Below are 13,754 nucleotides of genomic sequence, written 5' to 3' on the forward strand. Positions count from 1 at the left end.
GCAAGACTTTGAGAAAATAGGTTGGAATCAGAATGTTTTACAATTGTGTTTATCATTGAGTTTCACTGAGGGAGACAGGATGTCTAGAGCTAGAAGTTTCCTTCTATTGTTTTGAAACAGAAATAATTACTAGATTTAAAATGTAAAGTGTTTTTATTGCTTTGTGACTTCCTATCAGCTGCACATCTGAGAAATAGGTATTTTTCACAAATAAATGTTACATTTTAAGTTTCTGTTAGCCTGGGAACTGAAGGCAGGTGACAAAGAGTGATGTCATCCAGCTGACCCAGCAGTAATGCTTTGATATTAATTTAGGAACTCTTTCGGAGACAGGCCATTTTGTATTTGCCTTTGGACCTGGAAACATCCTCTCATCAGCACTTGCCTTGCTAATATTAAGTAACCAGGGTACAGTAAACTCTCTTAGATATAGATAGGAATATAGTAAAGATTAGTTTAGATGTTTCCTGTATTTATGTAAGACTGTCCGGCAAAGTTGTTTTAAAATATTTCCTGTGATTCTGAACTCTGTAGTCACTGTGCTGAGTTATTGAATATAGTCTTGTTATTTTATTATTTATTATTAAATATATTTAAACCTTTTGATTGTGGCTGGTTTGTTTGGGCGGACACAGTGGTGCAGTGGTTAGCATTGCCGCCTCACAGCAAGAGGTTCTCCGGTTCGATCCACGGCTGGGGTGCCTTCTGTGCGGAGTCTGCATGTCCTCCCTCTGGTCATGTGGGCTTCCTCTGGGTGCTCCGGTTTCCTCTCACATCCCAAAGACATGCTGCAGGTGGATTGGACACTCTAAATTGGCCCTAGGTGTGAGTGTGTGCATGTGTGTGCCTTCTGTGGAAGGTTGGGTGCCGGGCTGGCAACTTGACACCGTAAAACTCCACTGCCAATCATGAGCAGACAAGGTGATCTACTGTGGCGACCCTTAACCGGGAAAAAGCCGAAAGAAGAAGAAGAAGAAGAATTGTGGCTGGTTTGTTTAGAGATATTTAAGCACTTAGAGTAATCGCATATATATTTGGTGACACTGTACAGGCCACTATTAAATAGGCTTGCAAGTCTTGGTCAGACTTAACATTTGGATAATAGCAACATCACACAGTAGGATTGGTCATCCTTTGGGAAGGGCCTTAAAGTAGCTGATAAGAGGGTCTGATGGCAGAGATAACCACCTTATGGACTGGGCAGAAGGGAGCACATCTAGTAAACCTGTGCCAGCCTTTCCCAGGTGTGTGTTTGTGTATAAATCACATCTCAAAGTGTGTATGTGTATGTGTTTGTTTGTGTGTGTGTGTGTGTGTGTGTGTGTGTGTTTGTGTGTGAGAGAGTGTGTGTGTGTGTGTGTGTGTGTGTGTGTGTGTGTGTGTGTGTGTGTGTGTGTGTGTGTGTGTGTGTGTGTGTGTGTATGTGAGAGCTACTTGGGCAGGGACACAAAGCACTGGTTGGACAGGGAGAGTGTTTGGAGGACTTGGCATGGAACCCTGGCTAAGGACTCAACTCTATAGCTGTGCCAGTGGGGAGTCTTAATGGGGATCTGGAGAAAGAAGGAGAAACCACCTCCAGACTGACTGTGATCTCTGTGTGCTCTTAAGGGAATTGTACTTTACTGTGTGTGTGCTTGTCATCCTCCCAATGTGTATATCTCTCACTGGTGCTAGTGGTGAGGATTGAGGTTCCTTGATTACTGGGTCAGTGCAAGGGCATCACATCCCCACTTCCTGGCATGATATCTGTGTTGTCTGTACTCAAATTCTCCCCATGTGCTTTCAATTTTGCATCCCATTCCTCTAGTATTTGATAAAGTTCCTATTGAGAGTCTGATTCTTATGTCACATCATCTGCATATACAGCAGTTTTGCTGATCTTCCCCCTCCAAGCTGTTTGCTAATGTAGTCCATGACAACTATTAACAACAGTGAACACAGAGCTGAACCCTGACATGCATCTGCATCCAATGGGAACCCCTCTGGGAGTTCACTGTTCATACTTTTGTCATTGGGTCCTTTTACATAGTCTGCACTATTTGTAATAGTGTTTCCAGGACTATGAAGCACTAGAAAGACTGCTCAAATCATATGCTTTCTTTTAGTTCAGGAATAACCAGTTGGAATTTTTCCTTATCTCTAGCTTCTTCATTGTAAAAATTAAGCTTGCTGTACTATATCCTAATCTGAATCTGAATCTGACTCTGAACGGCTCATCTTCATACTTTCTACTACTCTGCATATCCATTTATCAGTCACCCTCTCCAGTACTTTTATGCAGAGTGAAAGGAGTTCAGTACTTCTATACTGCCCACAGTTGTGAATGTCCCTTTTGCTCTGGTACACTGGCTCTTGAAAGGTTATTCTACAGTTATCTAGGCTACATCATTTTTTCTGCACTGCTATGAATACTCTCTGGAGCCATTTTCCCACAAATCTCCCAACAGCTTGATCATATCTGCTGCAACCTCATCTGAGCCTGTTGCTTTCCCTGACTTCATTTTCCTTAGTACTGTTCTTAGTTGTTCTAGGGTCAGCTATTCCTTCTTCCTGCATCACAGGCTGTGTCTGGAGCAGTACAGCTTCTGTGGGGTTTTCTTTATTCAGAAGCTGCTAGAAGTATTACTTCCATTGGCCTTTGATGTCCTCTGGATTTGTGAGTATGTCACTAGAACAGATTAAAAGTAGGTTTAAATTCCAGACACAGATGGTCCCTAATTTATTTGCATCTTAGTGGGAAAAGATCATAGAGCATACTGTTTTATCATAACTCCTGTTATTACATGGAAATTGTCTTTTGGTGAACCTCCTTTGGATAATCTCACATAAAAATAAATCAGGCTTGGTATGTATTTCACAAATGGTCTAACTCAGGAAACATACATTATCAAAAATATTGTAGGAAACCTAGAGACATTGGTCTTAAAATATCAGGCCCATGATATGAAATGACGTAGGTTTAACCTTCCTAACATGTCTTAAAGAAAGTGTTTTACCAAATTTTGAGAGGTTCCATAGTTTATAAATTGTCAATGCTAATGTTATTTGCATTACTTAGATCAGAGTTATCAAGATAATTACATTGCACTTAGTGTTAAGATAGAGGCCATTTTTCATAAGTCATGATATTACATTACATAAATCATTATTAAGCATAGCTATATTTTATTCTCTTACAGTAATGGAAACAATTGTCAAGTCATCAGCATGATTAAAAATTAGATGATGACTACTAAGAGACAGGCATGAAAATCTATATTAAACAAGGATGGACTTAGTACAGAGTGTTGTGGCACACAGCTGATTGGACAAATGTCCATTCAAAAGTATATCCCTCAGTAATAGCCTTCTACTTGCAATCAAACAACTAGCTGCAAATCCATGAAGTTAGTGCCATGGCCTAAAATACTGAATAATACATCAATATGTATGTTGGTAATCTTTAGGCCCTTATCAAGCATAGACATAACTGACTCATAAAAAGATGTTAGATAAATTGGAGTAGACTTCCCGTTGATAAAGTCATGCTAAAAAAAACTTTGATTGTGGGTGCATACTGTTTTTCATTTCTCCAGTAAGTGAAGTCAACGTCATTTAAGCTTTTACCCAAAACATTGCTTATAATAATGGGTTATTTATATCTGAGCAAATATGCTCTGACATTTTTATGGATAGGTGAAATGCCATTTTCCAACACAAGGAGACATCTCATTATCGTAACATTGCATTAAATAATCTACTTAATGACAAAACTAGGTAATCTTTGATCTTGCAAATAGGCTGTGTGGGAGATTTTCAGGGCTCATGCATGGATATTTAAAATTGTTAAGGATTTGGAGAAAATCCCCTCAGAGGGAAGAGGGCAGTTAATTGAAAAAACTCCTAAAGATTTTTCAATAAGTATTTGATGGTGACTATTCATTATCAAATATGTCAAATGCATATTAAGATGTATTGTCATAGATACAGGATTACTAATTAAACCTCAGTGCTGGCCTTTACTTTTTTTTTAATAAGTGACATATTTATGAAGGGATTTCTTGATTTCTTGTTGGCAGCTACAACCAAATTTCTTCCTAGTATGATTTGATTTAGATAATTTCTGTTTTGTAAAACAATATATATGTCCTCCTTTTTAAACAGAATGTCATCAATCTGCTTTTCTACTATGGTGGTGCTACCTTATTGGTCAAGAATGATTATTCATAGGACAAATGATTCAGCACTGTGACCCACATTTGCGCAAAAGCTTTCCTTCCAAAAAGCAAACTTTCATTGTTCATTGCTCTTTTGCCATTTCCAATTAATATCCACAACAGTATGAATTATTACAATAAAAAAGTAAAAACAAAACATAAAAAGAACCAGAATCTATTTGGAATAGTTAAACCTCAGCATCCCAGAATCTCAACCCATCTCTGGTTTTACAATAACCAATTGACATTACTTCTGGAGGTATTAAGTAAGACATTTCTCATTCATGCAGAGCATTTCTGGAAATAAGCTGTTGTTTGTTTTTTTGTTTTTTTTGGGGGTTTTTTTTGACAAAATAAGCAAAAGATAGACATCCTTTGCAGTTAAAACAGTTTCTGCTGCAAAAGTTTCATATAATCATTTCACATAAATATTTCTGCTTTCGATAGCGCAGTTTCATAAAACTGAATACAAAAAAACCTACAACTTTTAACATTAACTTCTTTCTTCATGTATCCACATTTTCATGGTTATGTTTGAAGAAGAAAAACAAATCTCCTGTCTGCTGTGTGGTCAGCATGAAGCAGCTTCCAGGTGAGAAAATAACGATATAAGGGAACACTACTCCTCTTTTGGGTACTTTTAATGTAGGTGTTGCTATGGAGCAGTTTTCAGTACAAATATAACATTAGCAGACTTTTAATGAAGGATGTAAAATGCTGCTCTATTTTTTGTTCTGTGTTCCTGCTGCTTGTTAAGAAGGTATCCCAGGTATCCCACTATCCCACTGCTAATGAAACAAAATCCTTGATAAAGTTCCCACTCTATGTTCGGAAACAGCAAGACTAAGACAGCAGTAAATATAATACAATTACCATATGTACAATTCACTGCTAAGCCTTTTCTTCTAAATGATATGTACTTATAAATTTCCACCTTAAATATACATATAATGCAAAATGTGAACCTAACCTAACCTAACCTAAGTGCATTATTATTATCTCTTCACCTTTATATCTTAATCTTAACCTTAATATTACCTTGTCAGTAAATAGCAAATAAATTAAATAGTATACTAGCTGTAACCTTGCCATAAACCATTGTATTCCCAACTCTATCTATCTGGGCAGAAGTATATTTTGTGATTTGTTCATAGGGAATCACTATGCTAACTGCTCAAGTGGGCCATTTTGAATCTAGCAAGTTTCCCCTGGTGAAAATCAAGCTTTGCACCTCTTATCTATAAGGTAACCACCTTAACAATTAGGCAGCCCTAGCCACCATTGATAGAGGCAGGTGACTGTGCCAGGATGAGGGTTAACACACAAATCTTTATTAGGATTAGCAGTAACAATAGGGTTAGGGCTGTTGTTATTTGTGGTATGTACATTTAGACTTAGGTTTAGTGCTGAAAACTGACATTGCATTTACACTTAAGATAAGACCATAGATTAAGGCTGCATTTTCATACATTTCGAGTTACTGTTACAGGAAGTATTTTGTTATTTTTTCTAGAGTGCTACACTTCACCATGAGATCAATATATTATTTGTTCAATATAGTAGGCAAAATCAGTTTACACTGGTGTTAAATCATTACCACATATTTACACAACTAAAGTACTTTCAAAATAAACATATTGAAATATAATGTGAGAAATATATTTAAAAATTCTAATGAAATATTCACTTATTCCAGACCTGATTGGCAGCTTCTGAAACAGTAAGGTGAAATGTTTTTGTTAAACATAGATGGTGGTAGTATAAACAAGCAGAAGTAAAGTAAAAATCAGGAAGTCACATTATGTGAATGAGTGACTTCCGCTAAAGCAAAGACTGTAATAGGCCAGGCTATTTATAAGTATAGTGCACAATTGCATAAATGCACTCTGTGCACTGTTTGCATGTCGTATTTCAAAACTGTAATATATTGCATCTGTGTCACTAGTTTTACTCCAGGGTTGTGGCTGAAAGTGGTCTTTGAATTAGTTCAGTTACTTGGTTAGCAAATTAAAATAAAATAAAATTATTGAAATTCATAGACATAGAGAGTGATCATGAATGATAGGCAGCATACAAACAGCAAAGTCTTTGAAATGTGCACCAAAATAAATAGTAAACTACTGGTTTAGTATATACCACAGAATGAATTCCTGTGTGGTATGACAGCACAATGCAGAATGGCAAGAAACAGCTAGTAGGTATTGTATGATCATGGCTTACATACCTTAGCTGACAAATATTTCCCTGCCACTCTGTGTGCTGCTGTCATGGCACACAGTGATTCATGAAATGTTTTCATTTCTTAAGTATATCGGCAGAGCATGAAAGGGACATTACTATGTTGTAAAATTAGGAGCTCTGTTGCTGTCAGAGTTCCCACTGGCAGGAGTTCAACAAAGCCACTGTATGGGAGAAGAGATAATGTTGTTGCAATAGCAAGTTTGCTTGCTTGTACCATAAAGAACTGAATTACTAGGTTTTTGCACATGATTATCTTGTTTTATTTATTTATTTATCCATATATTTTTGATTGCTTGATTATGTGTATGCTGATGTTGGTGCTCAGCTGTGTATGCTGAGCAACACATCAGCAGGAAAGAGGAAACACTGAGGTAACAAGCAGTACACCAGCTATAGGGATGGAGTCCAGATCTTATGACTTATGTTGTTGTGACTATCCCACGTATACCTGTTGTTGTGTTTCTGAATCTCATACAATCCTATGGGGGAGGCTTATGCATGTGCACTCTTTGTGCACAACACTATTGCTATGAATTTAAGTAAAACATCATTATATTGCAATCTTTAAGATGTACACAGGGCTTTGGTATGCCATTCTACTATGTACTGACCCTACTTAATGAGCACAGTGTTCACAAAGCTCACTCAGCATGTTTAAGTTATTTGATATGACAACCATCCTTATCACTTGATGTAACCCAATGACCAATCATTTGTAATAAAGCCAAAAACTTAGGTTTGCAGTAACTCCATCATTTTTTTACAGTATCAGTGAGTATTAAAGAAGTCTGGAAAAGCAATGCTGACCAAAAAGCTTCCATGTAGTACATGTATGCAGTACAAAATTGGTGACCACAAATCTGTCAATATATATCCGCATTATTTTTTCTGACCTGTGTGATGCCCCTGCACTGGCCCAGTAATCAAGGAGCCTCAATCCTCACCACAAGCATCAGTGTGGGATGCACACATTGGGAGGATGACAAGTACACACACAGTAAAGTACAATTTCCCTTAAGAGCACACAGAGTTCACAGTCAGTCTAGGGCTGGTTTCCAGATCCCCAATATGACTCCCCACTGGCACAGCTACAGGGTTAAGATCTCAGCCGAATGATCAAGCCAAAACCTCCAGCATCCTCTCTGTCCAACCAGTGCTTCATGTCCCTGCCTATGTAGCTGACATGCGCGCGCACACACACACACACACACACACACACACACACACACACACACACACACACACACACACACACACACACACACACACCTGATTTATATACAAACACACAGACACTCCTGAGGAAGGCTGGCACAGGTTTACTAGTTATGGCCCCTTCTGCCCAGACTATAAGGTAGTTATCACTGTCACCAGCCACTACTTATCAGCTACTCTAAGGGCATTACAAAGGGTACCCAATCCTACTGTGTAATGTTACTAATATCCAAATGGTAAGTCTGACCAAGAGCAAGGCAATTGGAGTGGCCTATACAGTGTCACCAAATACATATGCAAGTATGCTAAGAGCTTAAATATCTCTAAATGAATCAGCCACAATTAAAAGGTTTAAATATATTTAATAATAAATAATAAAAGAACAAGGCAATACTCACACAGAACAGTAAATGCAGAGTTCAGAATCACAGTTCAGAAAATATTTTAAAACAACATTGCAGGACAGTCTCAAATAAATACAGAAAACATCTAAACTAATCTTTAGTATATTCCTATCTATATCTAAAAGATACTATGCCCTAAATAACTTACTAAGCAAGGCAAATGCAGATGATGGATGTTTCTAGGTCTAAGACAAGATACAAATACCCAGTCTTTGTATGAGAGAATTCTTAAATAATAATCAGTATTACTGCTGGATTAGCTCAGATGACATCACTCTTTGTCACCTGACTTCAGTTCCCAAGCTAAACAGATACTTGGAATTTAACACCTCAGTGTCAAAAATACATATCTCTCCAAAGTGTGCAGCTGCTAGGAAGTCATAGAGCAATGAAACCACTTTTTATATTTAAAACCTAGTAATTATTTCTGTTTCAAGACAAAAGGAAAAACTCTAGCTCTAGACATTGTGTCTGCTTGCTGCACTGAAACTGAAATAACACAATCGTAAAACACTTTACTTTTCAACTCATTTTCTTGAAGTTTTGCAAGTTAACTCTGTATGTTCTAGCTTCTACCATTAAAACATACATTTGCACAGGTATATAGTTTATATACATCTCTGGTCTTTTCCAGTAAGGTACACTGTGGTTACATTCTTGAAGTTCAGTACATAACATACAGTTCTCTTACATTTGTATGACAAGCATATGAATCATATTACTATTCACAAATGACATGTGATTATTTACAAAATTCCAGATAGTTGGGCTGGCAGTGTCACATTTCTGTATAAACCATATTAATATTTTCAAGTGACATATAATTATTTACAAAATTCCAGATAGCTGGGCTGGCAGTGTTACAACGTGGCTAAATTATATCTATTCCACATATAACTATAACATTTTTCAATGATTTTACACATCTGCTTTAAGTGTATTGGTCTATACCTACACATATTTGTCTTATCTCACAGAAGGGGAGTGATTAAACAAAGTAAATAGCGGCAGCCATTGTAGTTATAAGTTTCTATTCCTCAGAATATGAATGTTAATGCAAACTGTATTAGTTTTTCACAATTTCTTCTGTAGAGTACAAATATTTAAAAACTCTCCTTGATATTTAACCATTTTCAGTGATCATTCTTAGAGTTTTCCCTGACTCTTGAAGAAGCAGAATGAGATCTGTGAGGAAAAAATATACTAAATGTGTCATAGTTATTTATTTATTTTACATTTGTTGATTGGGTTAGTCCAGCTGGGTTAGAGCCCTTTTTCACTGGAAACCCGGGGAGAAAAGTTCCACAAAAACAATATACACTTGATTATCTAACTAAAGTAGCATAGTACATAGTTCTGTAAACAATTGCTTCCCAACAGAAAAAAATTAAGCTTGTTAGTTTTAACATGAGTGACATTAGATTTACATATTAGCATAGTACATATAATACAGTCAGAGGGTACAAAGGATACAACTTGAATATTTACATTTATCACTTTGTGTTTTGCTGAGACATAAAAAAGGCACAAGAATTATTGTTTGAGTCAATAGCAAAGACATGCAGGTGCATGGTGGAGAGAGTATATGAAGAAGGAGTATTATACTGTACTATTGTTGTAGAAGAAGAAAGTTAGGCGACACTGGAGTGCCGAAAGGGGGGGTATTTGGCGGAGGCACTGGCAAAATAAAATCCCTCCTTAGGTGCAGTGAGTTGCAATAAAAACTGTTACTATGAGTAAACCAAGATGAAGAAAGGCTGAAAACATTATCTCTGACTACTAGAGCCTTGTAATAGAGTAAGGGCTGTAAAACAAACTAATGAAGCTTTTTCAAGTCCTATACAGCTGTCATGAATGGCACCTCAGTACTGTTCCCTTGACAGCAATACTCCTGAATAAATAAGCACAAATGTTTTACTATAACAAGGAACCTGGACACTCTAATGAGTATCAGGAACTAAAAACAGCAATGCTTGTACATTCTGGATGTTTGATTTAACCTATCAGGGGTGGAAGTGACTAAAACCAAAAGACAATCCAGTAGGCCGCGTTGTATAAATCAACATGATCGATCATTTTTGGGGATCTTACTCTAACCCAGTTCATTGATAGTTAAACCATTATAACCTATCCACTGCAGAATGATTCTTAAATCTGGATGAAAGTAAACTGACGCACATAACAAGGAGATTATTCAAACTAAAAAAGTTTCCAGAGAAGGAGCATACTGTTCTAAGTGGTGAAGGACTAAAAGAAAGACATTTGCTCTTACAAGACTACAAATAAATTGCCAGGCAAAAATTGTGTGAAGATGGGATTAAAACTAAATTGATCAGCATGAAGTGTTTTAAGTGTATTACATTTGGGCATACAGGCAAAATGTGTCCATTTAAATGATGAACCTATGAAATGCAATACATGGATCTACAGGGAGACTAATTCAAAGTTTGCCTAGGGTGCTGAATGGGCTACTGTTAGCACTAATCAAATAAAAATGCAACAAATATAATATATATATATATATATATATATATATATATATATATACATACATATGGGTCTATATCAGAATCGCAAAAGCTGTCTTTCGCGAATACATGTTCATCGACACATAAACGTCAAAGAACGAGAACAGCGAAGTACCAAAAGAGCAAAATGGAGAATGCCGAATGGATTTTCTTGGCCAGCAGGGTGATCAATGGGATGAGGAAATGAATCCTTTTCCCCACTTTAGTGCAGTCTCGGAGTTGGTATATATAAGTAGGATGGTGTGGGGGGTGCTGGGGGGCTTGACCCTTGCAAAAACATTTGAAAAAGTGTTTTAGATAAGGTTTGTACAGTTAGGTTTACCTAACCTGTATGGCGCTGTTACTTCAGGGAATGCGTTCAGTGTTCTCCATTTTGCTTTTTTGGTACTTCGCTGTTCTTGTTCTTCGATGTTTATGTGTCGATGAACATGTATTCACGAAAGACATCTTTCGTGATTATAATATAGACCCATATATATATATATATATATATATATATATATATATATATATATATATATATATATATATATATATATATGTGTGTGTGTGTGTGTGTGTTTGTGTGTGTGTGTGTGCAGAACAATCACTCCAATATCTCTACTGACCATAAAATAAAATAAACAACAAAATACTTCTGAGATGGATTCTTGTTCTAATGTTTTTGCCCCCACAGGAAAGCTGGACATTGAATTGGTAGCATTTAAGAATATTTTTGAAAGTCAAAATGAGACTGCAGACACATCTGTTGAGTCTGCTACTATAGACTTTATTTGCAATGTTTTAATCTGTTATCGGCACCATAGTAGCTTACTCCTGTAAAGTCCATGTGCACTGGATTTTTTTTACTAAGATTTTTGGTGTAATTATGCTACTGCCATTAAAAGTGCTTTTGTACTTTTTACATTGGTTACATCAGTGGAATTATATCACATTAAAATATGTATATTTACATACTATGTACTATATAATAAGCAGCAGTCCAGATAGTTCTTTCATCTTTATCATCTGGTGGCCTCTTCTGATGATCTCATAAGCGAGGCAAACAGTCTGCCGTGCCATACCTCAAAATATTAAACTGAAAGGTGTCTAATTGCACCAGGAAAAGGAACTGAGATTCTATGGCATGTTATGTTACTGATTCTCATTTCCTATTCCAAGCTTAGAAAGAGCTACCCAAGGACTTGTTGGAGCAGTTGACTCTGGCTGATGTTTCACGTGCAAAGGTTCCACCAGCACGACAGGCCTGGTATTACCAGCAGGTAGCCAGATCTGACATACAGGCAGAGGTGCATGGCTATGTGGATGTCTACCACAAGACCTTGATTTTGAAAAAAAAGCTCTGTGATCCATAAGCACAGGTGTTAAGGGAATGGCTCACACTTCAATGTACAACAAACATTCATGGTCCCAGGCTCTCATCTATAACTCTTGAATCCTGCAGTCCAGCCCACCTGTATATAGAACCTTATATAGTTTTGCTTCAAAACAGTTACTGCCTGGAGTAGCTAGACCCCCATACAGATGGAGCTCCTAGCTTGCCAAGAAGCCTGTTCAATTCAATGAACATTTATCTTTTTTAACACTCAGTAGAATTATAACACATAGACATACTTTAAGGTAGGCTGTAATTGCAGTGATTCACATAACCCTTGATTTCTTACTAAGAGAGATCATCCCAACATAAACAACCATTTATTACAGTCTTCCATCTGTGGTATTACACTACATGCCAAGCTTTAAACACTTTGCTAGGAATTTTATTCTATTCCATTTCTCTCTTATTATTTTTTATTCAAATATAAGTGCCTCTAGTTATTTGTTGGTTTATTGTATGATTGCCTGACTGAGTGAGTAATCGGTTTTACTGAGGTCTGTGTCACTATCTGTTGAAATCTGCTGTAGAATACAGAAAATGTGTCTTTCAGATACAAGCTGTTTATCGCCTCCTCTTTTGCATCATAAAAATGCAAAACCACATTTAACAGAATCAGGAAATAAAGCGTAACTTTTGTATACTTAATGAATATAGTTCCACTGAAGAAATGAAAGTTAAAACAGTATTTTAGAATCAGAAACTCCACTTTTCATGTTGAGAGAATAGATCTCATGTTGTCTTTTTCATCCGTTCCTCAATATGTGGATCTTTGGATCCAAGCTTTACCTTACTTTGGTCACATTCAAGCTTTGGATATGGTGCTTAAGGTCCTCCCCTTTACCCATAATTTCCTGAGTTGGCCCAACTACATCATTTGTCACCACAAGTTTAGGGTGGATCTCTTGATGTTCTTAGTGAGATAAGTGGTTTCCACAAAATGTCTGTCTGTCTCTCTTTGTCTTTTTATATGTATCTATGTATATATATATATATATATATATATATATATACATATATATATATACATACATACATACATACATATATAGATAGATATAGATGCAGATTATATATATATATATATATATATATATATATATATATATATATATATATATATCTATATATTTTTTTTTTTTTCTGTATAGTTTTAAAAACTGTATTATAAGGATCATTCCTTTTATCTGCTCCACCACTAAGTCTTTTTTTCTTGTTCTTTGTCTTAAGCATTGGATGTCCTTTCTTTCCCTCAAAAAAACAAAGACATCGTTTAACATCTTTATAGATAATTAATAATTTTTAGTATCATTAGGTATTATAAGGATTTTTCAAAGTTGACAGTTTTTCTTTATAGATTCATAGGTTCATAGGTGTGTACTAGGCTAATGGCCCAGGAGTCTTTACAAGCCTAGCCCATATAAGTGACCCCCAATATTAGTTTCCTGTGCCTCTATCAAGCAGAATCACTGCAGTGATCCCTGGGGTGAACTTTCAATTTTCCATCCACTCATCAAGATTTCTCTTGAAGATTGACAGCAAGGTACTTTGCTTGACATGTTTGGGAAGTCTATTCCAGAGCATGGGCAGTCTCTGGCAGAGGAACCTGTCCCTCCAGCATGTTCTGTTGATTGTGATAATGAGGTTGAGGTCACTGGAGCATGTGGTGCAGAGGGATTGGGATTTCTTTAGATGTAGCGTTTCTAACAGAGCTGGGTTAGACATGCCTTTGTAAGTCAAGCAAAGATCGCCTCTAAGTAGGTGATATGAGACAGAAAATAGCTGGAGTCTTTTG

The sequence above is a fragment of the Protopterus annectens genome, chromosome 1.part1, assembly GCF_019279795.1.
Source record: "Protopterus annectens isolate FY-2018-M chromosome 1.part1, PAN1.0, whole genome shotgun sequence".
NCBI classification, from domain to species: Eukaryota; Metazoa; Chordata; order Ceratodontiformes; family Protopteridae; genus Protopterus; species Protopterus annectens.